A 23,082-nucleotide genomic window follows, 5' to 3' on the forward strand; every position below is an offset into this window, starting at 1 on the left:
TTATCAAATAAAACTTAAAGATAATAAAGTTACAGGGATGAACTTGCATATGAATTTTGAAAATACACCAAGCAAGACGGATCTTCATAAGAAAAAGGCTCATTCAGTTTAAAAGCCTGGGCCCAAACTTGGATTTTTCCAACATAGCCTTGTTTGCAAACTTTCTTTTTGCAGTGCAGAGGAAAATAATCCACGCACTATTGGAGAAGCTCCGGATTTACTGACCAGTCTCACATTTTGAAGCAGGTCTTGGAGAAATAAGTTCACATTGCTTTAGCATTCAAATGGATGAAATTACTGGGATTTCTCAGGATAGCCTCCCCTATTTTTCCTATTCTGTGAGTCCTTTTTGGATCATTTAAAGGCTATTGACATCTTTGAAATGGTATAGAGAGTTATAATTTGTTCAGCTTGGGATAGCATTAATTTCTCTGTAATATTTTGTTGGATCACTTTGGAGTTGGAGAACTTCATGACTTCTGAAGCTCAGGGCCAAGCAAAGTTTCTTTGCTAGGCAAAACTCCCACTGGAAGGAAAAGCTTGGTCTCTGAACTCCAATGAGGCAGATGACACACTCTCTATTTTTGCTGTTTTGGTGAAGCAAAAGCGCCACATGTTGTGGCTGAATCATGCTGTCTATATGGAGGGATCTCATTCAGTCCCATGCACGCTATTTTAGCATACTCTTAGGACTCTCTATTTTTATCTCCAGTGTTGACCTGAAATCCAGACTAATTTATCCAATCAGCATTTTCACTTAAGTGTCCAGTAGGGCTCTCTAATTGAGCATGTTCAGGACAGACTCCCTATCACCAGATTCCGCCCTACCACCTGTTCCTCCTCCAGTGTTCCCCAGCTGTGTAAAGTGGTACCATCTGTTGGCTGAGACCAAAAACCTAGGGGTTATCTTCTACTTATTTTCTTCATGCTCTATATCCAGTCTATCTATCAGTCATACCAACAAGTTGACTTGGGTTTCTCTTCAAAAATACATCCATGTCCATTACTTTTACCCAGTTATAAGCCACCATTATCCTTCTCTTGAACTCTTGAGGGAGGTTTCTAAGTAATTTTCCTTCTTACAGCCTTGCCCCTTTTAGCCTGTTCTCCAGACAGCAGCAAACTGAGCCTTTTATGCTGTAAATCAGGCCTTGTTACACTCTGGCTTAAAACCCTCCATTGGTTTCCAATGATACCTAGAATCAGATCCAAATTCTTACCATGGCGCATAGGTTGTACATGATCTGGTCCAGCCTTATCTCCTCTAACTCTTCCCTTATCTACTGTGCTGCTAATCACATAGTCTAGAAGAATAGCCCCTATCACTCTCCATGCCTCAACCCACTTATTTCTTTTCAGGGATTTGTAGTTTGAGGTGACAATAAATGATGACCCTCTTTTTCTGTCATGTTCTGAATTTCATAAATAGGATAATGAGGATAGCCAGATGTTCAACAAAATATATCTGCCTTTTTTTGGGTGGTAAAGGGGTTAGATGAACATGGCTTTAGATTTTTGGCCAAGAAAGATATAGCAGTGATGGCAACAAAGAGCCTGTTCTCAAGATACATTTGAAGAAGATTGAGATTTTTTTTTTTTAAACAGCACACTCATACATATAATTAATGTAATATGTAATGTGGATGTATGCTTACGTAACATAGCCATGAACTAGAAACATAATATAAAATTCCTTACTGCCAGAAATTCTTTGAATTTATAGACATCAAATTTTTGAAACATTGACTTGAACTATAGGAACAAGTTTAGGACAATTTTTTTTAGAGAAATAAAAAACCCACTTGAAATCATTTGAGAGTGAGGAGTTAATTCTTCATTGGTTTCTTTTTTGAATATGTGTGTGTGTGTATACATACATTTATTAGGTATACCTTTTTACTTCTCAACACATACCATGCTGGACAGTTGTTTTTGAACGGATTTCTACTCTAAAGGAAATAGATATCTATATGAAGTTCACTGCTGGAAAAATTGCTCCTGTATGTTGGTGTCCAGTGTGACTATACTTTGTCAATTGATATTTCTATGGTCAGAAATCTCCAGACATCTGGAAATGCTGCAGAACTCATTTGAAGGTTGCTGCTACTTAGAAGACCTTTACATTAAAGCATGGATTATTAATCCTTTCCCTGCTGACATCAGTGCATCAGTGATATAGTCTTTGCCAAAGATGATGTCATGGGTTTGAGGACAAAAGAAATAGTACAACATGAATTCAGCCTACATATTGGAGCATTCTTGTATTCCTTGATACAGTGTTTTCTGTCTGTCAAGGTGAAAGGCATACTTTGATTCTTTGCTGCTGCATGTCTTTAGGCATTTTTTTTTTCGGGACTAGTTGCTATCAAAATGCAAAGTTGCTTAAATACTAAAGATGACTTGCATTCTATTTGAAAACCATTTTATAATTCCAAATCAATAACTTCAACATTCTCATTGAAATTTAGCTGTAAGCAGATTTTCTTTTGTGGAGCAAAATTTGGATTTCAATCTTTGTTCAGGAAATATCCATTATTTTTTTCATAAAAAGTGAGTGAGAAGCATAACTTTTTATAAGGTGGCTTTTATATTCTGTGTAGGTGAATAAAATAAATTTCCATTTCACAAATGCATTGTATGTGCAATCTTTTGCATTTCTGTGTGCTCATATTCCTCCATGGAGAGCTTATATTAGATTTTCAGAGGGCTTTTCCCCCTGAGATTTATTTATTTTTATTGATGAGTAATAGTTGCAAATATTTGTGGGGTACATGTGATATTTTGATACATGCTTACTGTGTATAATGATGAAATCAGGGTAATTTGGATATCTAGCACCTCAAATATTTATCATTTCTTTGTGTTAAGAACCTTCCAAATCTTCTCTTCTAGCTATTTTGAAATATGCAATAAATTATTGATAACTATAGTCACCCTACTGTGCTATCGAACAGTAGAACCTATTTCTTTTATCTAACAGTATTGGACTCATTAACCAGCCTCTCCTTGTCTCCTCTCCCCTGATCCTTCCCAGCCTCTGGTAACTACCGTTCTACTCTCTACCTCCATGAGATCCACTTTTTTTCTTTGGCTCCCACATATGAGTAAGAACATGAGATATTTGTCTTTCTGTGCCTGGCTTATTTCACTTAAGACAGTGACCTCTGGTTCCATCTATGTTGTTGAAAATGACAGGATTTCATTCTTTTTATAACTGAATAGTGTTTTATTGTGTATATATGACACATTTTCTTTATCCATTCATCTGTTGATAGACACTTAGGTTGATTTCGTATTTTGGCTACTATGAATAGTGCTGCAATAAACATGAGAATGCAGATATCTCTTCAACATACTGATTTGCTTTCTTTTGGATATATACCAGCAGTGGGACTGCTGCATCATGGGGTAGGTCTATCTTTAGTTTTTTGAAGAACCTCCATGCTGAGATTCTCAGATGGGTTTGTGATCCCAACAAGTGAAGATCACTGTCTTGGAGAGTTCCATCCTTGCATGGATATCTATTGCTTTGTTTACACAGCATCTATTTTCCTCCTGGTTATTGTAGCCTGTCTCTTTGGCCATACTTATTACACAGCATGGGAGTCCTTTGACGAATCAAATCAATGGCCTGTTCATCCTCTGGGCCACAGGGATTGACTGGTTCACAGACAAGTAAATAAGCCTAGTGGTCCAATAAGAGCCAGTTCTAAGATTTTTGGGGGGAGCATATTGAGGAAGGAAGCTATCTTCTACTAGACTTGGAGCTATGATCATAGAAGCCTAGTTACCCCTTACAGGGAAACGTTCCCAACCAAAACGTAAAGCCAATGCAATTGAAAGCAGAGTCAAGAGGTCAAGGAGGGCAGCTTCTTGATATTGTTTGAGCTTCTGGATCTGATTATATCTGATTTTAAGTTGTGTGAAACAGCTTTTTTTGCTTAAAGGTACTTGAGTTGGACTTTTTTTGTCACTTGCAAATGAGAGTCAGAACAAGACTGTTCTAATTATAAATAAACACAGAACTATAAACTATAGGTTAAGTGTCCCTTATCTAAAATGTTTGGGAGCAGAGTGTTTTGACTTTTGGGTTTTGGAATATTTGCATATACATAATGAGACATTTTGGAGATGGGACTCAAGTCTAAACATGAAGTTCCTTTATGTTTCATAGATACCTTATACACATAATCTGAAGGTTGTCCTAAACAATATTTTAAATGCATTTGTGCATGAAACGAAGTTTGTGTATATAGAACAATCAGAAAGCAAGGGTGTCACTATCTCAGCCACCCATGTGGTGTCCTGTCAGTGTTTAAAGAGTTTTGAATTTTGGAACACTTCAGATTTTTGAATTAGAGATGCTTAACCTGTATAAGGAATCATAAGCTACGGAACTTTTAGTTTTAGTAACCAAAGCTTTGGCAGGAAGGCATTTTCAAATTGATATATATTGCTGACCACTATTAACATTATCAATGAAGGTCAAGTTTGTTGTTCTGTTTTAAACATAATTTTGTCTCATTATCCAGTGTCGTGGTTAGAAGCACCTGGAGATCTAATTAATCAATCATATGGGGGGAAATATGGCAGGTGGAACGAAAGCATCCCCCCAGAGCGTCCGTGGGGGTAGGAGCCATAAACTGTAGCATGGCTGACCTACAGCCAACAGGTGGTGATGGCTGCAAACACCTGGAAGAAAAGAGGGGAAATACAGAAGATGGAGGATAAAGGAAAAATAAAGCCAAATGTCCAGTGATGGGGGGACTGAGGGAATAAATGATGGTATATTCTTATGTTGAAAACACTTAGTAGCCTTTAAGAATTATATTTTAAATGTTTATATTCATGGAAAGATTCATAATATATTGCCTGGCAAGAAAAGCATGATGTTTTATAAGAGTATGATTCCACTTTTAAAAATAAAATACATGAATATGTATAAATATTAATATAACATTCTCAAAGATAGCTCTGAAAATACAAAAAAAAAGTTACCTCTGGGGGGTGAGGTGGGAATCATAGTTGATTTACCTTCTTTTTCTTTTTCTTGTTTGTGTTCTGATTTTTCTACAATGAATATGAATTACTTGTGTGGAAAAACAGAAGCAGAAGGTACCTCCTGAGACAGAAAATTATTAGTGTTGCAAGCATGTAGGCAAGGCATTTCTAGGTGTCAGGGAAATGTAGAGGAGAGAATCAGGAGCTAGAAAAACATTTTTCTAACTTTTGGAAATAATATAAGACTAAACGCAACATATGGGGAGGATTCATAGAAGAGACAGGTCCTGGGGTGCAGCCTTAAAGGTTCCTGACTCTTTTTTAACCTGCCTTTGGCAGTAGCCTCCAATTCAATTCATTAGGTATGTATTTCTCCAACAGGGATATATTTTAACTTTGCTGCAATACATGTGTTCCATTATTAGACCCAATAAAAATGTGATAGAAATATGTTGCTAGGCACAAGAACAGGTAAACAGTAGACACTGTTACCTACCCTGTCCCATTTTCTTAAGATCTTCATCATCTGTCCTCTGCACGAACGCAACAGCCTCCTAGTCAGGTTTTCTGCTTCTAGTGTTTTACCTCTTAAGGACATTGTGCTAGTTTCTTATTGCTGATGTAACAAATTACACAAACTTAGTGGTGCAAAGGTACACAAATTATCATGCAGTTTGTGTACAACAAAAGTTTGAGACTCATCTCCCTGGGATAAAATCAAGGTGTCAGCAGAATGGCACTTATTTCTGGAGGCTCTAGGAGAGAATCAGTTTTCTTGCCATTTCTGGCTTCTAGAGGTTGCCCACCTTCCTTGACTCATGGCCTCTTCCTCCATCTTCAAAGTCAGCAGTAGTGGGTTGAGTTCTCATGCTGCCATTTCTCTGGTCCTTTTTATCTGATTCCCTCTCCCAGTTTTAAGAACCCTTGTGATTCCATTGAACCCATCTGGATAATCCAGTATAATTTCCCTATTTTAAGGTCATCTGATTAGCAACCTTAATTCCACCTGCACTATTCCCCTTTGTCCTGTAATCTCTTATATCCATGGGTTCCAGAGATTAGGACATAGACATATGGAGAGATGGGGCATTATTTTGCCTCCCATAGACATCATCCAGATAGCTGCTAGAAAAAGCTATCTGATATGCACACTTGGCCAGAACTCTGTCGTGGTGAAGACCTCCTCAAGCCTCAGATGATTTAGTCATCTCAAATCCTTGATACATGTTTTATCACCCTCTGTTTTTCTTATATCTCTGTTTTCATCTCCCCACTGCCTCTCAATTTATGCTCAGAAAGTATTGAACTGCTGGAGATTTCTGCATGCTCCAGGCCCCCTGACATACACACATTGCTGTTTCACATGCCTGTGCCTTTGCTGATGCTGGTCCTTTGGCCTCGTATTCGTCTGGTTACCATGCACCTGTTTTTCCTTCTACCTTGTTGGTTGCTTCCTCCTACCCTTTTATTTTCCTTTGCTGTTTCCCTTCTTGTCCTGAATTCTAAGTGTTTCCACTGTTAAGAACTTGGTTTTTAAAAATTTATTTTACTTTAAGTTCTGGGATACATGTGCAAAACCTGCAGGTTTGTTAATAGGTATACATGTGCCATGGTGGTTTGCTGCACCTCACCTATCAACCCGTCATCTAGGTTTTAAGACCCATATGCATTAGGTATTTGTCCTAATGCTCTCCCTCCCCTTGCCCTCCACCCCCCTACAGGCCCCGGTGTGCAATGAAGAACTTGGTTTTAACCTTTCTCTCTCTCCTCTCTCTCTTCTTAGATGATCTCATCCATTTCTATGACTACAACCACTCAATGATTCTCACATTTATATCGCTAGGTCCAGGCTTGTCTCTAGAAACGTTCACTGGGGTGTCCTGTCGGCATTGTAGACATTTGAGACAATGCCGTTTCCACACAGACTTCCTCCTGATTTTCCTTACTCTCAAATTGTTGAGTTCATTCATTTGTTGAATGAATGTTTATTATTCTATTCAGCAACACAAATAGGTGACTTATTGATTATTTACTGGATGTGTCAGACTCTCTTTTAAGCTTTCATCTTTATAACACCCTCATGAATTAGATACTATTCTTGTTTTCATTTTACGGGTGAAGAAATTGAGGCCCAGAAAGTTTAAGAAGTAGTATGCCTAAATTAAAGAGCAGTAAGTGGTAGAACGAGGATGTGACCCTTTGCAGTCTGACTCCAGATGCTGATAACTACTTGGTTAAGCAACTAAAGAGCCTCAGGCTTGTTTTCAGTAAACTCTCCTCAGACCTCCAGGCTGTCGGAGGAAACCCTCCCCTGTGTCCCCCAGTCCTCTTTGCTCACTTCCAGCTTGGTAGTTTACATGTCATGATTAAACTTACATTTGTCTCTTGCCTCCCTTTGGAGAATATGCACTGACTTCTTCATCTTTGTTCCCTCAGCATCTAGCACAGAACCTGGCACAGTAAGCCTTGAAAAACAGAGCTTGACTGAATAAACGCTCCTGTTTTGCTTAATTATTATCATATAACTCATGTTCCTGCAGCGGTGGTTTCTCTTAGAACCTTCTCTTCCTGCCCAGGGTGTCACTTTGCCTTTTGAATCAAGTCTAACCCCGTTGTTCCTTATTGCAAAGGCCATGAGCCACTTCCTCATCCTGACAGCACCTGAAATTATCCTTCCAGGAGCCTTCTGTTACTAATCATAAGCGAGGGGACAATTTTCCCAGTCTCATTCTCTGTAGCAGGAAACTTCGGTGTTTCTGTTATATTCATAACCTTTGCCCTGGAGGCAGTGTCGATGTTTAATTTCATGTCTGCCCTATCTGTGTATTCATTCTCAATTCTTTCCTTAGATGTCTGTATTCCATATTGACTGGTGTCATGTTGGGTTGTGAGCTACTGCTCTGAGCCCTGGTAGCTTTGTTGACTTAGAGTAAGGGGCTCAAGAGCCACAGAAGAACCATTTTGTTTGGCCTTTTCTATTTCAACACTGTCTAACTCAAGCCAGCTACACTGCTAGTTGTCATTAGTCACATGGAGAACCCAGCAAGAGAGAGTGGACAGGTAGCAGGCTGTCACCTATGGGGCAACCAGCTCAAAGCACATGTCCTATTGGAAGTGGGATGAAAGAGCCAGTAATAGTGCAGTGATTAAGATAAAGGACTTTGCAGCAGACAGACCTGGTTTCAACTCTTAGCTTCAATAAAATACTAGCTGTTTTACCCTAATCAAATACTTCTATGAGCTTTTTCCTTGGCTTTAAAGTGGGCCCAGGGTTCTTATGTCTAAAATGGGAGTATATGGCACATATTTGTCAATGCTACAGTCTCAAAAGAAAGAGCATACTTAGGGTTCAACTTAGCGCCTTGTGTAAAGAGAAAAGAAATGCTTTGTAAGCAGTGTGGTGATTCCTCAAAGAGCTAAACACAGAACTCCCATTCTACCTAGCAATCCTATTACTGGGTATATACCCAAAGAAATATAAATTGTTCTACCATAAAGTCACATACACGTGTCTGTTCGTTGCAGCACTATTCACAATAGTAAAGACATGGAATCAACGTAAATGCCCATCAGTGGCAGATTGGATAAAGAAAATGTGGTCCATATACATCATGGAATACTATGCAGCCATAAAAAGAATGAGATCATGTCCTTTGCAGGAACATGGATGGAGTTGGGAGTCCATTATCCTTAGCAAATTAACTCAGGAACAGAAAACCAAATACTGCATCTTCTCACTTGTAAGTGGGAGCTCAATAATGAGAACTCATTGACACAAAGAGGGCAACAACAGGTACTGGAGACCACTTGAGGGTAGAGAGTAGGAGGAGGGGAAAGATCAGAAAAAATAACTATTGGGTACTAGGCTTAGTACTTGAGTGATGAAATAATCTGTACAATAAACCCCTGTGACTTGCATTTACCTACTTTGAATTTACAAACTTGTACCCCTGAACCTAAAATTAAAGTAAAAAAAAAAAGAAAAGAAATGGCTTATAAATTTTCATGGGTATCAATGAAACTAGTATTAGAAAGAAGTGGACTATTTGTAGGCCAGGCACGGTAGCTCACACCTGTAATCCCAGCACTTTGGGAGGCCAAGGTGGGCCGATCATGAGGTCAGGAGTTTGAGATAAGTCTGGCCCACATGGTGAAACCCCGTCTCCACTACAAATACAAAACGTTATCTGGGTGTAGTGGCAGGCGCCTATAATCCCAGCTACTCAGGAGGCTGAGGCAAGAGAATTGCTTGAACCTGGGAGGCAGAGGTTGCAGTGAGCCAAGATCGCGCCATTGCACTCCAGCCTGGGCGACAGGGCAAGACTCCCTCTCAAAAAAAAAAAAAAAAAAAAGTGAACCTCATTGTATACTATTCTTTCTACTCATTACGGCAGGCTAGAAGAGAATGGCCCTTATGAATATTTTGTAGAAAATTATTAGATCAGCAAAAGAATATTCCAATTATTTGAGCTACAAATTATGGAACTATGGCACCAAACTCATAAGAAGTACATCAATGCAACTTAACAACTCTTTCTCTACCTTTTTTAGCAGAATTATTCTTCACTTTCTTATTATGTATAATGGCAATGATGAAGACTACCTAATATAAATAGTGTATGCATTAAATAAATTCGCTGTATCAGTTAGGACTAAATTCAGCCATTGTTCTTGGTGATAAATTGTATTGATTTCTACTGCTTGGTCTGTTACAGAATCAAGCAACCTTTCCAGGAACCCCAAACCTCTCTTCCCCAAATCTCTTATTTCCTGACCTCACCACTAGATGACAATCCCTTCCTGTGTTTTGGCCAGTGAGCGAGAGGAAACATTTCAAGCTGTTTGTTTTACAGTTATTTCCGAATAGGCGCCCTAGTAATATCTGGAGGGAAACTTTATTTATAGCCTCTAAACATCATACTGAAGTTATTGGGATGCAGTACAGTTAAATGTCTGTGCCAGACAAATGGAAATGAATTTTGAGTTTAAGGGTTTGACTGTTACAACTTAATTATCTGGTATTTGGTTTAAAAAAAAGTTCTTGAAAATCATGCTGTCATGTCTTTATAAAGATTCAAAACCAACATATTATTAATAGGAATTTGACCTCCCTTCAAAATCATGTTGACAAAAATGATTATAAGACTACATTCTTCATTGAGATCACAATTAATGTATTTTGTGACTGCTGTCAGTCTTTTTTGTTTGCAGAAATGAATAGTTTCCCTTAAAAGGTAAATCTCAGGCAAAGTTAATACAAAGTGCTATACACGAAAGATGACTGTCTATGCTGAATCAGGATGAAAGGAGAGGGATATGGAGATGCTGAAATTATTCTGACATAAAAGTTGAAGTGGTGAGTCTTGCATAGTAGACAGTCCCTTTAAATGACTGTTTTTGATGACCTTGGTTACGCCCAGCACTGTGCTAGGGGGCATGGAGAGATACAAAAGGTGGGGTTAAATTGGGTGAAGTTTTTTGGTTGAGATTATTAAACCAAATCATCCCAGAGCCGCTAATGATTTGCAGGTCTCTGAGATTATTTGAGGGTATATGAGACCTCAGAGCCAAGATAATCCCCGGGTGTCAGCGCATGATGATATGTAAGGTTTAGAGTTGTCTTTCAGATGAAATTGTTAAGCAAGGCTTGGAAACGTCACTGCAGTTCAACCAGAGAGTAGAAGTGTTTGTAGCAGCGACAGGAATTTAGGATGTAAACAACTAGTGTGTTATGAATTCAGAACAAGGGTGTATTTCCTATTCATTATTAAATCAATTACCTGAATGAAATCTTGGTTTGAGTATCTAACCCTCAACATTCTATATAAAAACTGATGACAATCTAGTTAGTGCTGTTGGCTACATATTGCAGCAAGTCGTGCTTCTTTTTTTCTCATACTACCATGTTTTTCTTTCCCTGTATGAAACCCTCTTGCTTATGAGAGACCTAGCAGAAATATTCCTCAGTTTCTTATTATGTAAAATGGCAATGATGAACAGTACCTAATAGAAATAGTGTATGGATTAAATAAATTTGCTGTATCAGTTAGGACTAAATTCAGCCACAAGTGACAGACAACCCCAAATTATGGTGCCTTTAACAAGTTAGTTTATTTCTCTATCATGTAAGCAAAGTCCACAGGCACTTAAGTTTTGGGTGATTGTGTTAACTTCTTGATCCTTAGGGACCCAGGCTGCTTCTGTCTCGTTGCTTCACCATCTTTAACACATCTCAAAGTTGCCTATAAAATGTACATTTGCATCTCATTTGCCAATCCTTAGTTATATGGTTTCATTCAGTTGTTAGAGGTGCTGGGAAGCGCCCTCTTGATTTGGCACAGCCCCTGGCCTAGCTAAATGCTGATTGTTCTCTTGCTAAGGAAGGAGGACAAAATAAACACTGGGGGGCAGTCTCGGGCATGGTAACCTAGCATAGATTCTGACAGTAAGACGCTCTTCAATTGCTTTTTCAATTCTCTTCCTTCCCTCTTTCCCTCCTTTAAGTTATTTACACCTGGAATTGGTCTTTATGCTCAGATTGGAAAGTGTTAAGCCTGAAAAGAGAGCTTTTTGGCAGTAAGAAAGGAACTCCTGTGGCCAGTTTTAGTTAATTTGTGATTATAGAAGAAAATCTTGGCATAGATTAGTATCAAATCATGTGTTGTGCAAAGAGTGTCCAATGTGGACACAAAATGGTGTATTAGCATTAGCTTTTAAGTAGCTAATTATATTCTTAGCATTCAAATATGGAAAACAAATACTTTTCAAGATTACTTCAGAAACTATTTAGCATTGCTTAGTCTCATTGTAATTAATGTCCAAAAAAGGGGGTTTCTTCTCTTAAGATTTTTAGAAATGCGTAATTACACAGTTTTCCTTGTACAGAGAACATGTGTTCTCTTATGAAAATTTCATGGTGAGGCTTTATTTTGACCATCTTTCATGTTTTGGCCTTATTTTCTTCTAACATCTTATGATGCAATGATTATGTTCCTCTCCCTTTTCACCTGAATTGAGTAAGTTGGAATCTCTTACCTTGAAGGTGAGAGATAATTCCTGAAGGAATTATCTGAAAGCTGTGTGTGGGGCCTACATATAACTGGTGGTATTTTTCCCTCCAGGAAAAGGTGGAGATTTCACAAGAATGTAAAAGCCAAAGGAAAACTTGGAAAATCTAGGACCAGGGTCATGGTTCGATTGTGTAAGACCACTGTGTAAACTCTGTGAAGGCAGGGACTTCTGCCTTAATCCTGGCTGTAGGTCTGGATTATGCTTGGTACATGGCATGCTGCCAATAACAATATATGGTCTAAATGAATCAATGGTCACCAGGAATGGTGAGTGCTCTGACTTAGCAGCACATGTGTAGGAGATACTGGGGTTTCATAGGCTGAGAACTCAATAGGAATCAAGTTGGGACTTCTAAAAAATCTAGACATTAGATGCTAGAAGGAATTTGCTGTCTTGGGGCTAAAAATAAGGTTTACTCAGCCCAAATTAATGCAGAGAGTCGAAGTTAGAGTATGTGCTCTGCCTGGTTGAAACTCATGGGAAACACAGTGTTTAGTTTTTATTGCCACCCCTATGAAGGACATAGACAAACAGACATTTGAATATAATTTAGTGTGGATTCTTGCATCTTCTCTGCAACACCCTTAGTGGTGAGAGTTCAGTCTCTGTATGGGGGATGAATGATGGGGAAACTCACTTTGAGGCATGCTGTTTCATTTTCCAGAACATTCTGCTTCTGTGCTTTGGGAAGAGACTCATATGACCAGGAGAATAGGAGTGTAAAAATCATATCTAATCAAGGGCAGTTGGAAGGACAGCACCTTCGACTCTTTAAAGAGCTATAATGTGAAAGAGATACTGTTTTTCTGTATTGGCCTCATGGGAGAATTGGACTGAGGCAGTGGCCAGATATTACCTCTGAAGTGGAAATTTTTAACCTAGACTTTGAGGACCTCAAAGGGCTTTTCAGATGAATTTTAAGGGGGCATGAATACATTCTATGAATATATTTACACAATTTTGTGTGTGTGTCCCCTCGCCCTTGCCCCCCACCCTGCCAGGAGAGGGTTCAGGGCTTTCAATTTCAGAGGGTGTCCTTAGCTCCAGTGATAAATCTACTATCGTGGGGTCTTCTATAACTCTGAGTTTCTATGCTTTAAAAAAAAATGTACAAAAATAAAATACTGGTTTTCTTTTTTACTTAGGTGAAATAGACTAATTAGTAATCCTGTAACAATGTCTCAGCTGTAATTATAGGACTCCTCCTGTATGAAACAGAAAAATGAAAAATCTGTTACAACTCAGCAACAGTGGTCCTTCATCCCACATACCTTCACGTTTTTAGTTTTCACAGAGTGACAGCCCAGCTATTGCCTCTGGCTTCACAGTTTTACCTATGCAAAAGCATAGTGATTTTTAGCTTCTGTGACCCTCTTGGTTTTAAATTCCAGGAAGCATGACTTCATCTCAGCCTGAGGCTCTATAAAGCTATTCAGTGAAAAAATGAGTGATGAACACTTGGGAAGTAATGTATTTTTATTCCAGGTTACGATATTCACAGGAGACTAGGCATTTTGTCTTCATCAGCATCCCAGCTGTGATCCTGCACTGGCTTTTTATTGTAGGAGCTTTAGGCACAAATAAGAGAAAGCGCTTTTTTGATTAACCAAAATATTTATGGCCAGAGTCTGAGTTTAGTTAGGGCAGCAAATTACATCTGTTCCCTAAAGGGAATAATTACTTACACTTTGATAGCAAATGAATAATAATTTGCAGCAAATTTATCAGGATGATAATTTTTTTTTCTGTAAAGACAGAACTAATAATGCCACTGAACAGGTGGTTATGTATTTTTTAAAAAAATGATTAAATTATTAAGGCAGAAGGTTGTAATCGCTATCATGGTGAGTCAGACCAGTTTCTCTACCTCCTTGATAGCAAACATTCCTTTGGTGAGTCTCACACTCAAGTAAGCAGCTGGCTTTCCTTTACCCCTGCTAGGTGGGAACTGCAGTTTTGCCCAGTTGGGGTGCGCATTATTAACTCCAAGGAGAGCAAGAAGTCATTACGACCTAGAGTTAGGAAAAAAAAGTAATAACCTAGTGTCAGAAGGGAGGTGGAGGTGCTTTTCCAGGAAATTCTAGGCAGCCTCAATTGAATCAACTTTCTCAAGGAAATATCATGCCTGGTTTAACTTGCTTTGTAGTCTTGAAAGTTCCAGAGAGCTGGGTAAGTTGTTTGTTCTGAACAATCCTCAGGCTAACTTTGGTGTTCTGAGGGAAGGGGCTAGTTTACTTTAAAAATAGTATAAGAACTGTAATAGGTGTAAATTTGATATTTAACCTATTTGATTTCTCTTAAATTAATTTGAGACTCCTGTTGTTGCAAGTTCAAACCACTTATGGATCTGCATCGTACGAGTTCACCTGAGCGTTATAGCAAATGGAGGAGTTGAAAGGCGGAGCTAGACATAGGCTAGAGGTGGGAAGGAGGGGAAGGAATATTGACTGGAGCTGCAATGGATTTGATTTGCGTTGTCCTCCTAAGAGATGGGCATGGACATCGGGGCACTTACTTAAAGAAAGTAGGTGCTAGAAATCTGTTTGCTGAGGAGCAATTGGCAGGAAAAAAGGATATAACTGGAATTTTGCTGTCTTGTGCTTGTTTTCAGCTTTTAACATAGTCTTGACCTTGGCATATATGTCTTTGAGCTAAGTGAGCCTATGTAAAGCTTTCTTTCTGTGTGTCTGAATACCTAGTTCAGAGTGGGTGTGTAGGAGGATTAGTGATCTCTAGTCACCAGAAATCCCATGGCAACATGATCTGGCATTTACCTGATTCTTTTATACCTAGGTGAGAAGCCCAGTCTTCTGGGATTGGCAGAAACAGGCAGTGGCAATTACATTTTGTTCTCATTTACAGAGCTTGCTTCTTTGCTATTAGAGGGGCTTAAGTCTGTAGATATTGGCCACTCTTCTGTTCACAAGCACACCGGAGGCGTCTGGTTATTTTTTAAATAACCTGGGTTAAGAATTGAGCATTACTTCCTTTTGAGGCTAGGGCATAACAGACAGCTTGTTATCAGGAACACGATAATGAGGATAAGTACATAAATATGGATAAAAGCACGTCCCAAAGCACCATCTCCTGCAGGAAGAAAGGTGATTTAGTAGGCACAAACCTGACACTTCTTGTGTGCATAGTCATTAGTGACAACCTGTGTGTACAGGGGAAAATTTACTTTGTACCATGGAGCAAGAACAGTGCTAAATATCTATGAAAATTCCTAATGCTAAACACATTTTTGCTAGTTCACCTCTTCAGCACTGGCTTAGTTCAGTTTTTCTCTCCATTCTGAGGCCCAAAGGAAGAGCAATCCAGGGATTACTAGTAAAGACAGTTCGGGCTATTTTGATGTAGTCAGTTCATCTAGCTATGCTCAGTGCATCTCTGTAACGGCTGGTGGGGCAGCTTCTGTGATATTTGTTGGTCAAGCCTGCTCACTAACCCCTCAGGTTTGGCCGACTAGAAAAACTCTGTTGGAGTCGCTGGAGGTTTGAGTTGTTTGAATTTTATGAAATACAATTCTAGGTGTTTATAAAATTTCATACAGAGAGATGGACAGGAACAGAGAAAAGTGTTTATGTTGTTTGTAGGCGTAGAGGCGTACAAGTCAGGTGAAGAGGAGAGATTCACAAAGGGATGTGTAAGTGATGTTAACCTGGGGGTTATGCCTAGCACCACCCACCTGCCTCTTTCTGGACTTTAAATGTTTCAGGGAAGAATACTTGTTTAAGCAGGAGCTGGGCAAAACCAAAACTGATAAAACTTTTTTCTTTTGCCTTCGATCCCTGAATTTGCAGTGAAGGCATGTCTGAAATATCTTAGGTGTTTGTTTCTACTGCGTTGCTGGAACATTGATGTCTCTGGAGAATGTGTTGTGAGAAACTGAGTTTGGGTGATCAAATTGGTTTTCCTATTTTTCTCTGTGCTTGTTTCTAAAAGGGTAATATCATAGCAAAGGAGTTTCAAAATTTGTTATCAGAGTGATTGAAACCTTTTGATGGCTTAAATATGGTTTTAAATGTTGCTCAATTGATTGCCTTTTTTAAAAACTGAAAAAGTGGGTAAGACTGCTGAAATACAGTGTAGCCTTTGCATAATAACAGTTCACTAGGTCAATTTGTATATAAGGCAGTTATATGGTGTGGTTGAGTTACAGAAGTACTTTAAAGCTATGGAAACATAAGGCGCTTTTCTCTACGGCTTTAATTGAGCAAGGCAGGGGCCAGCTTGTTTAATCCACCTTGAGAATAATCCTTCCTGACCTGTGTGGTGCTCACATCTTATCTAGGGCTTCTAAACCTGTGGATGCTGAGTACAAGATGCTTATATTCATAAAGGCAGGCTTTTCTGTTCTTTCCATGTGATTCATACTAGAGCAGACGGCTTGATCTGCTCATATCTCTCACTTTATCCATAAGTTTTATGCCGCTGTCTCCTATTTCTTTTTCTCTAGTCAGACCTCCCTCCAGACCACCTGTTCACAGAGTCATGTGTACCCAGACGTCCCATGAGCACTTCCAGTTCTGCATGTGTATCACATTATCTCCCTCCCTCACCTGGTCCTTTGCATGTGTTCTCGGTCTCTGTGAGTGGTCACAGCTGTCACCTGGCAGCTAGGCTGCAAGTCACTTTCCATATCTGACCACCACCAAATCCTAGAAGTTTCAACCTTAACATCTGATGGAACTGCCTTCTCCATCCCTTCCCTTTGGCCATTGTCATCCTTCTGGCTCTCATCGGGATCGTTGTAATGATTTTTAACTGGTTCTAGTAGGCCAAATAGTGCCCCACATCCCCTCGAGGTGTTCACATCATAATCCCCAGGGCCTGTGAATATGTTAGGTTACATGACAATGGGTAATTAAGGTTGCTAATAAACTGGCCTTTAAATCTGGATTGTCCAGGTGGGACCAGTATAATTATAAGAGTCTATGCAAGTGGAAGAGGGAAGCAGAGAAAGAGGTCAGAGTGATGTGATATAAGAAGAACTCTACTAGCTGTTGCTGCTGGGTTTGAACACACAGAAAGGGACCATGAGCCAAGGAATTTGAGCCACTTGCAGAGGCAGGAAAAGGTAAGGAAATGGATTCTCTTTTAGTGCTTCCAGAATAGAATGCAGCCCTGCTCACACCTTGCTCTTGGCCTGGCAAGACCCATTTTGAACTTCTGAACTACAGAACTGTAAGATAATAAATATATGCTCTTTTAAGCTACTAAGTTTGTGATAATTTGCTATAGCAGCAACAGAAAACATACTTGTCTTCCTACCTGTGGAGTGCCGCATTCCAGTGCACATGCAGATCTCATATTACTTTCTTGCCTCCAAGGCCTTCAGTGACTCCCCTACCTCCACACTGTCTATGTGGCACCTCAACTTTGTAAATAGGAGGAAATTACTAAATAATGAATAAATGAAAACAACCCATTTTCCAGCACATTAGTCCAAGTCAGGATTCTTTCTTAGAGGAGACAGATTAAAAGTCAATCAAAAGTCAATTTTCATATACTTTTCTAGAAACAGGATGGAGCCAACGTATATTCTTTCTCTTATTTATTTTCCTTTTTTAAAAGCTTCCTTTGTTTTTTAAATTATGTGATAGCATTTTATTGTAGCCAACTTGATAAATGAAAAAAAAAAAAGTCTACAACGAAGCCACTCAGAGTTGATTATTTTTATTATTTTGATGTATAACTTTCTAGTTATTCATATGCCTACATCTATATTTTATGTTTTAAAACCCAGTCTTCATTTAGTATAGTAGTACAAAAGTTTTTCTACAGCCCTTTTAATGGCTGCATGAAATGCCTCTGTGTGACTGTACTAAAACTTAGTGCCTGTCTCATATTGAACTTTTAGGTTGTTTCCAATTTTTCCCTATTGTGAAGAGCCCTGCAATTAATATCTTTGCTGTATCCATGTGTACATCTAGGATCATTTCCTTAGAGTAAATTCTTTAAGTGTAATAGCTGGGTCAAAGGCTCTGGAATGTTAATAGCATTTGATATGTATTAGAAAACTGCCCTCAAGGAAAATTGTGCCAGTTTGCAGTACCACCAACAGTGTCCTTTTCTTAAGTTGACCTTCCTGCTCTGGGATCTTTTGAATTAATGGGAAGACTAGAAAGCTTGACATCAAAGGTGACCAGAGGGTAATTTTACTTTGGGAGTGGACACTGCTTTAACCAGTTGAACACACGCTGGGCACTCTGGCCACCAACCAGCACATCCAGCTCCTTCATAACTGAGATACCCTCTTACCATCCCTCCAGAGGACTGGCACCATTGCTACTCAGAAAAGTCTCAGGGTTGGCCTCACCTTTCTGACTACACCAAATGCTGGAACCAAGGGTGGACCCATGGCCCCCTTCAGTGTTTACAGGCTTCTGATTTCTGATAGGAGTCTGTGTTAGTCTGTTTTCACACTGCTATAAAGAACTGCCTGAGACTGAGTAGTTTATAAAGAAAAGAGGTTTAGTTTCCCAGAGTTCCACATGGCTGGGGAGGCCTCAGGAAACTTACAATCATGGTGGAAGGGGAAGCAGGCTCATCTCACATGGCAGCAGGTGAGAGAGAGCGTGTGAAAGAGGAAATGTTAAACCTTATAAAACCATCAGATCTCGTGAGAATTCACTCACTATCATGAGAACAGCATGAGGGGAACCACCCCCATGATCCAATCACCTCCCACCAGGTCCTTCCCTCAACACGTGGGGATTATGGAGATTACAACTAGAGATGAGATTTGGGTGGGGACACAGAGCCAAACCATATCAGAGTCTGAAAGGAGACTTGACATGGGGCACACAGATAGATCTTCTGTCTCTCCTTCCCCATCTTTGCTTCAGACCTTATCTACTCATGACATTAAACTACTCATGCCTCATGTATGTAGGTGCTGCATTTTATATGGCAGGGAGTGAGTCCCATAAATGCCTGTTGAATGGACCAGCCTGACATCTCTGCTCACTCAAAATTAAGAGTAAAAACCTACTGCCCAGACTTCCAAGTCCAGGATAGTTGTGACATGGTCATAGTTAGCTTTGACTGGCTGTTTTTGTAAACATTGATCAGGTATATACAAAAGCATTAATAAGGTATCAGGTGTGTGGTTAGCTACATTCTCTTTTTTGGTGGAATATCTTTGACAGGGTGAGTTTGGGAAAGCCAGGCTAGTTGCCATGGAAACACAAAAGCTTTCAGGCACTTGTTTGTTTGTTATATTCTTTTGTCGGTTTATGAAGTGGTCTGTGGAGCCCCTTAGAAGATGTGCCACTTAGTGCTGACAGTTAAATCACCATGCTGCCTGTCAGAGATGAGAGCCGGGAGGAGGGGAAGGGACAGACACAAAGCTCCTTTCCCATTGTCTGCTTTCATAAAGATTCTGGCTATAGAAAGAAGGTATCTGAATCTGAATCAAGAGATCTCACTTAGTGTCCCTAAAATTACAAAATAAAATCAGTGAAAGTTGGAATAATCAAACCTGACTCTTTCATCCTGTTTTCCCAGCCTCTACCCTATACTCATCCCTGAATTTAGGACTGTATAGTACAGTTACGTGATTTTCTAAGGGTAAAGAGCTGTTCTAGTCAACCCATGGACTCTGAAACAAAAGAGGTGCCAGGAGAAACAAAACAAAGCTGTCCCGTTCAGGGTTGAGCTGTCCTGTTCACCATTTATCTCCTCTTGCCCTAGTCTCTGGGGGAGTGTGCGCTCACAATGTGGCCCCTTCCCAGCTAAAGGGCTAGCTGTGTGCAGAGGCCAGAACTGTTCCTGTTAGTATGTTGGCTCAGGGTAGATAGTGAGGGTTAGGTTATCAGACATGGTGGTGTACTGCCTAGGTGGCAAAGTGTTTGGACATTTACAAAATAAGTTATTTTCTATTTAATAAAAAAAAGTCTACACCAGAAGAATAGAAAATAAGGAGAATATTTAAAAATCACCTGTATTCTCGTTCCCTATATCCCAAATTAGAATTTTAATATGAATTGTGTATATGTGTATATATACATATATGTACACACATATACATGCATATTTGTGTATATATTTATATATGAGTGTGTGTATATGTGTATGTATACATATACATAGCCATATATATAGATACACACATACATTCATGTATTGCTATTGTTTTTGTGGAAATAGAGATTTTATTGCATACACTTTTTCTGTATAAATTTTTTATTCAACCAGCTTATGAGATATTTCTATGCTTATAACATTCATGGTTGTATAAACTTTTTTTGTTTGCTTTTTTAATCATATAGATATACTGTCATTTGATTCAACCCTTCTTTCATTTTGACATTTAGTTTATTTCTATTTTTCTATTTCTTCAAATAATTCTGTGCTTACATTTTTTTTGTACCTATATGTAAATGGCTTAAAAAGTACATGGCAAGTCAACAAGCCCCTATTAAATGTTAATTGTCTAAAGTTTCTTTTTTTTGTTGTTAAAGTGGTAATTCAGCCTGAGAAAACCTCTGTATGACAAAAAATGTAGAATGCTTTATGAATGTGTAAATCCTAAACTGACATGTAATACCAGAATTGAGGCCCTGTTATGCAAAGAGAACTCTGGGAGGAAATGATGTGGTTTGGGACTACACTGGTGGGTAGCACGCGCTTAGATGTATTAAATTGCATTATAGCCAGTGCTAAGGAGATGACTAAGTTATTTCACCGCACTGAGATTTTATGGGGATGACCCAAAAGTGTTGGATGCAGCATAGTGGGCAGAGATTGGTCTGGACTGAGGCAAGCTCCATTCTAGTTGTGCCTCTCACTAGCTTGTGGAACCTGGGACAAATCCTGTTTCCTTACCTGCAAAGTGATAGAATTGTTCTAGTTGACCTCTGAGGTTCCTTTCAGATCTAAAATCCCATTATTTGAAGATGACTCTGCTCTGTTTGAATCATTTGTAACCCATAGTGAGAACGACGTGGACTTGCAATACACTTCCCAGAGTTTACAACTTTGTGGCTTGGGCACATTATGGCAGTTTTATTATAGTGAACTCAAAACAGTTTTGCGAAAGAGTATTTTTATTCCTTCTTCCTTTTTATTTTCAAAATTTATTTATTGCATACATTTAAGGTGTGCAACATGATATTTTGATATGTATAGGAAAATGATTACCACAGGTAAGCAAATTAATATATCCATCACCTTCCATTGTTATCTGTTTTTGCCCATTCCTTCTTCCCCTCTAATTTTAATTGGGAGCGGCACTACTTTCCATGGCAGGCAGTTTGGGTGGGGCTGTCAATCAGATGGCCTTGCTCCTCCAGTCAAGAGGTCAGCATGACCTTTCAATAGGGGAACTCAAGGCCCTGCAGTGATTGAAGCTGATTCATGCCGACAGTGGCTCCCATTAATTTCTCCTCTGCAGATGCCCACACTGTCCTTATTCTGGCCCTTTTCGTGTCTTATTTGTTCCCTTTTCTTTCTATCTGGCGGTCTTTACATATCTTTTCATTATAGTTTGGTTTCATTCTTTTAGCCAGAGTCATTCTGCTGCCTATAGCAGAGAAGTCCTAAGCCTTGGTCACTGGTGCCGGCCTAGCCTGGCTCTTCACATAACTGGGGCTTTGTAACCAATGGGCAACTTGGTCATTCTCTAAGCCTGTGTGTGCTCATCTATACCAGTGAGGATAAGAAAACTGATCTAGTTGTTGGGGTGGTGAAACTGACCAAGCACAGGGTCGACACATGGTAGTTTCCCTTCAACCTAGAGTTTTGTTGGGAAAGTGTTTGGCCTGTGAATTTAGGACCTTCACTTGGATCCGTCCCATGTGGGCTCTAAGTCGGTAGACTTAGAAGGATGTTTCTGATAGAAATTATGGTTACTTTGTTCTTAATCTTGCTTTGCATCATGGTAAGCACATAGTAGGTTCTTTTGAATGTATTTTAGAAATCATTAAATAAGAACATATGAAAAATTTTTGTTACATGTTTTAATAGTACATTTTTTCATAATCATCAGTGTTTTAATACATTGAGTAAAGGGTGCAAGTATTCTGACCCTTCTGCCAGGCTTTGTAAATATTTTAGCTCAGAGAAACTTGTGTCTAACTATATTGCTTTAATGGAATTTCAGTTGTATAGCACTGCTTTAATTATTGGAATCTTCTTTAGAAAAAACGTCTGAGATTTGAGATAAGTTTACATATTATTATATGAATCACAATTTGCTTTAAGAGCTTATCTAAATCCCATCTGTTTGATTGGAAAAAGGAACTCGGAATGAATCCATCTGATTTTCGGTTTTCTTCCTTGGAGAGAATCGTGATTGAAAGTCAGAGTGGGGTTATGTGCTGACTCTTTTTGATGGTTTCTAGAGGAAGTTTTAGGGTTTCCATAGCAATGTATGAGGAGTCATCGTTTTCTGCCATGATTTCCCAGCAAAGAAAAAAGTACTGATAACTATGGTTTAGTAGAAATGAAAAAGTTGATACTAGATCATTCTAAATTTGTTCTGGCTGCTGGGGGATAGGTAGGGCAGAGCATCATTCTATCAACTGGTGGTGACTGATTCCCAGTGCCATAAGGTGGCTAACGAGAGCACTAATCATCAGTAGTAACGTCACAGAAATACATTTCTTATTTTGATTAGGCATGACACAGGGAAGAGGTCTTGCCATAATTGTCCCTGAGATTCCATAGAGAATTTGCAGTTTAGAATGCAATGATGTTGCTGCACCTCCTCCATCACTTTTTCTCTCTTCATTTTCCACATCCCCCTGGCCTTCCTCTCTGCTCCCTGTGCCACCTGTCCGTCCCCTCCTCTGTTCTGTGTCTGCCTCTGTAGCCATGTTCCTTTGCATGATTGCCTTAGCTCTTTGATGCTCCCAGAGAGAGGGTCACAAGCCCAGGTACCATCCTTGGCAACTTTTCATCACCCCCAGGCTGCTGGGCCTGGCATGTTCCTTTCCTTGAACAATTCAACCTGTTTTCAGGTTTTCTAAAAATGGCAGCATTTATACCTAATGTCACAAGGGG

The 23,082-nt window shown here is 39.3% G+C and overlaps 1 protein-coding gene across 4 annotated transcripts in view; it reads left to right on the forward strand.

Moving 5' to 3' along the window:
* The window catches only part of SYT16 (synaptotagmin 16), a 197,609-nt gene that overhangs the window by 6,300 nt on the left and 168,227 nt on the right, over positions 1-23,082 (forward strand). The window contains exon 1 of one of the 4 annotated variants that reach the window (XM_077941106.1): positions 13,964-14,241. The exons of the other annotated variants lie outside the window; for them this stretch is intronic. The gene's annotated coding sequence lies outside the window, so the exon portion shown is untranslated. Of the gene's footprint in view, positions 1-13,963; positions 14,242-23,082 lie in introns of those variants that run through there. 4 annotated transcript variants of the gene reach the window in all.

Source organism: Macaca mulatta, chromosome 7 (assembly GCF_049350105.2).
Source record: "Macaca mulatta isolate MMU2019108-1 chromosome 7, T2T-MMU8v2.0, whole genome shotgun sequence".
Classification (NCBI taxonomy): domain Eukaryota; kingdom Metazoa; phylum Chordata; class Mammalia; order Primates; family Cercopithecidae; genus Macaca; species Macaca mulatta.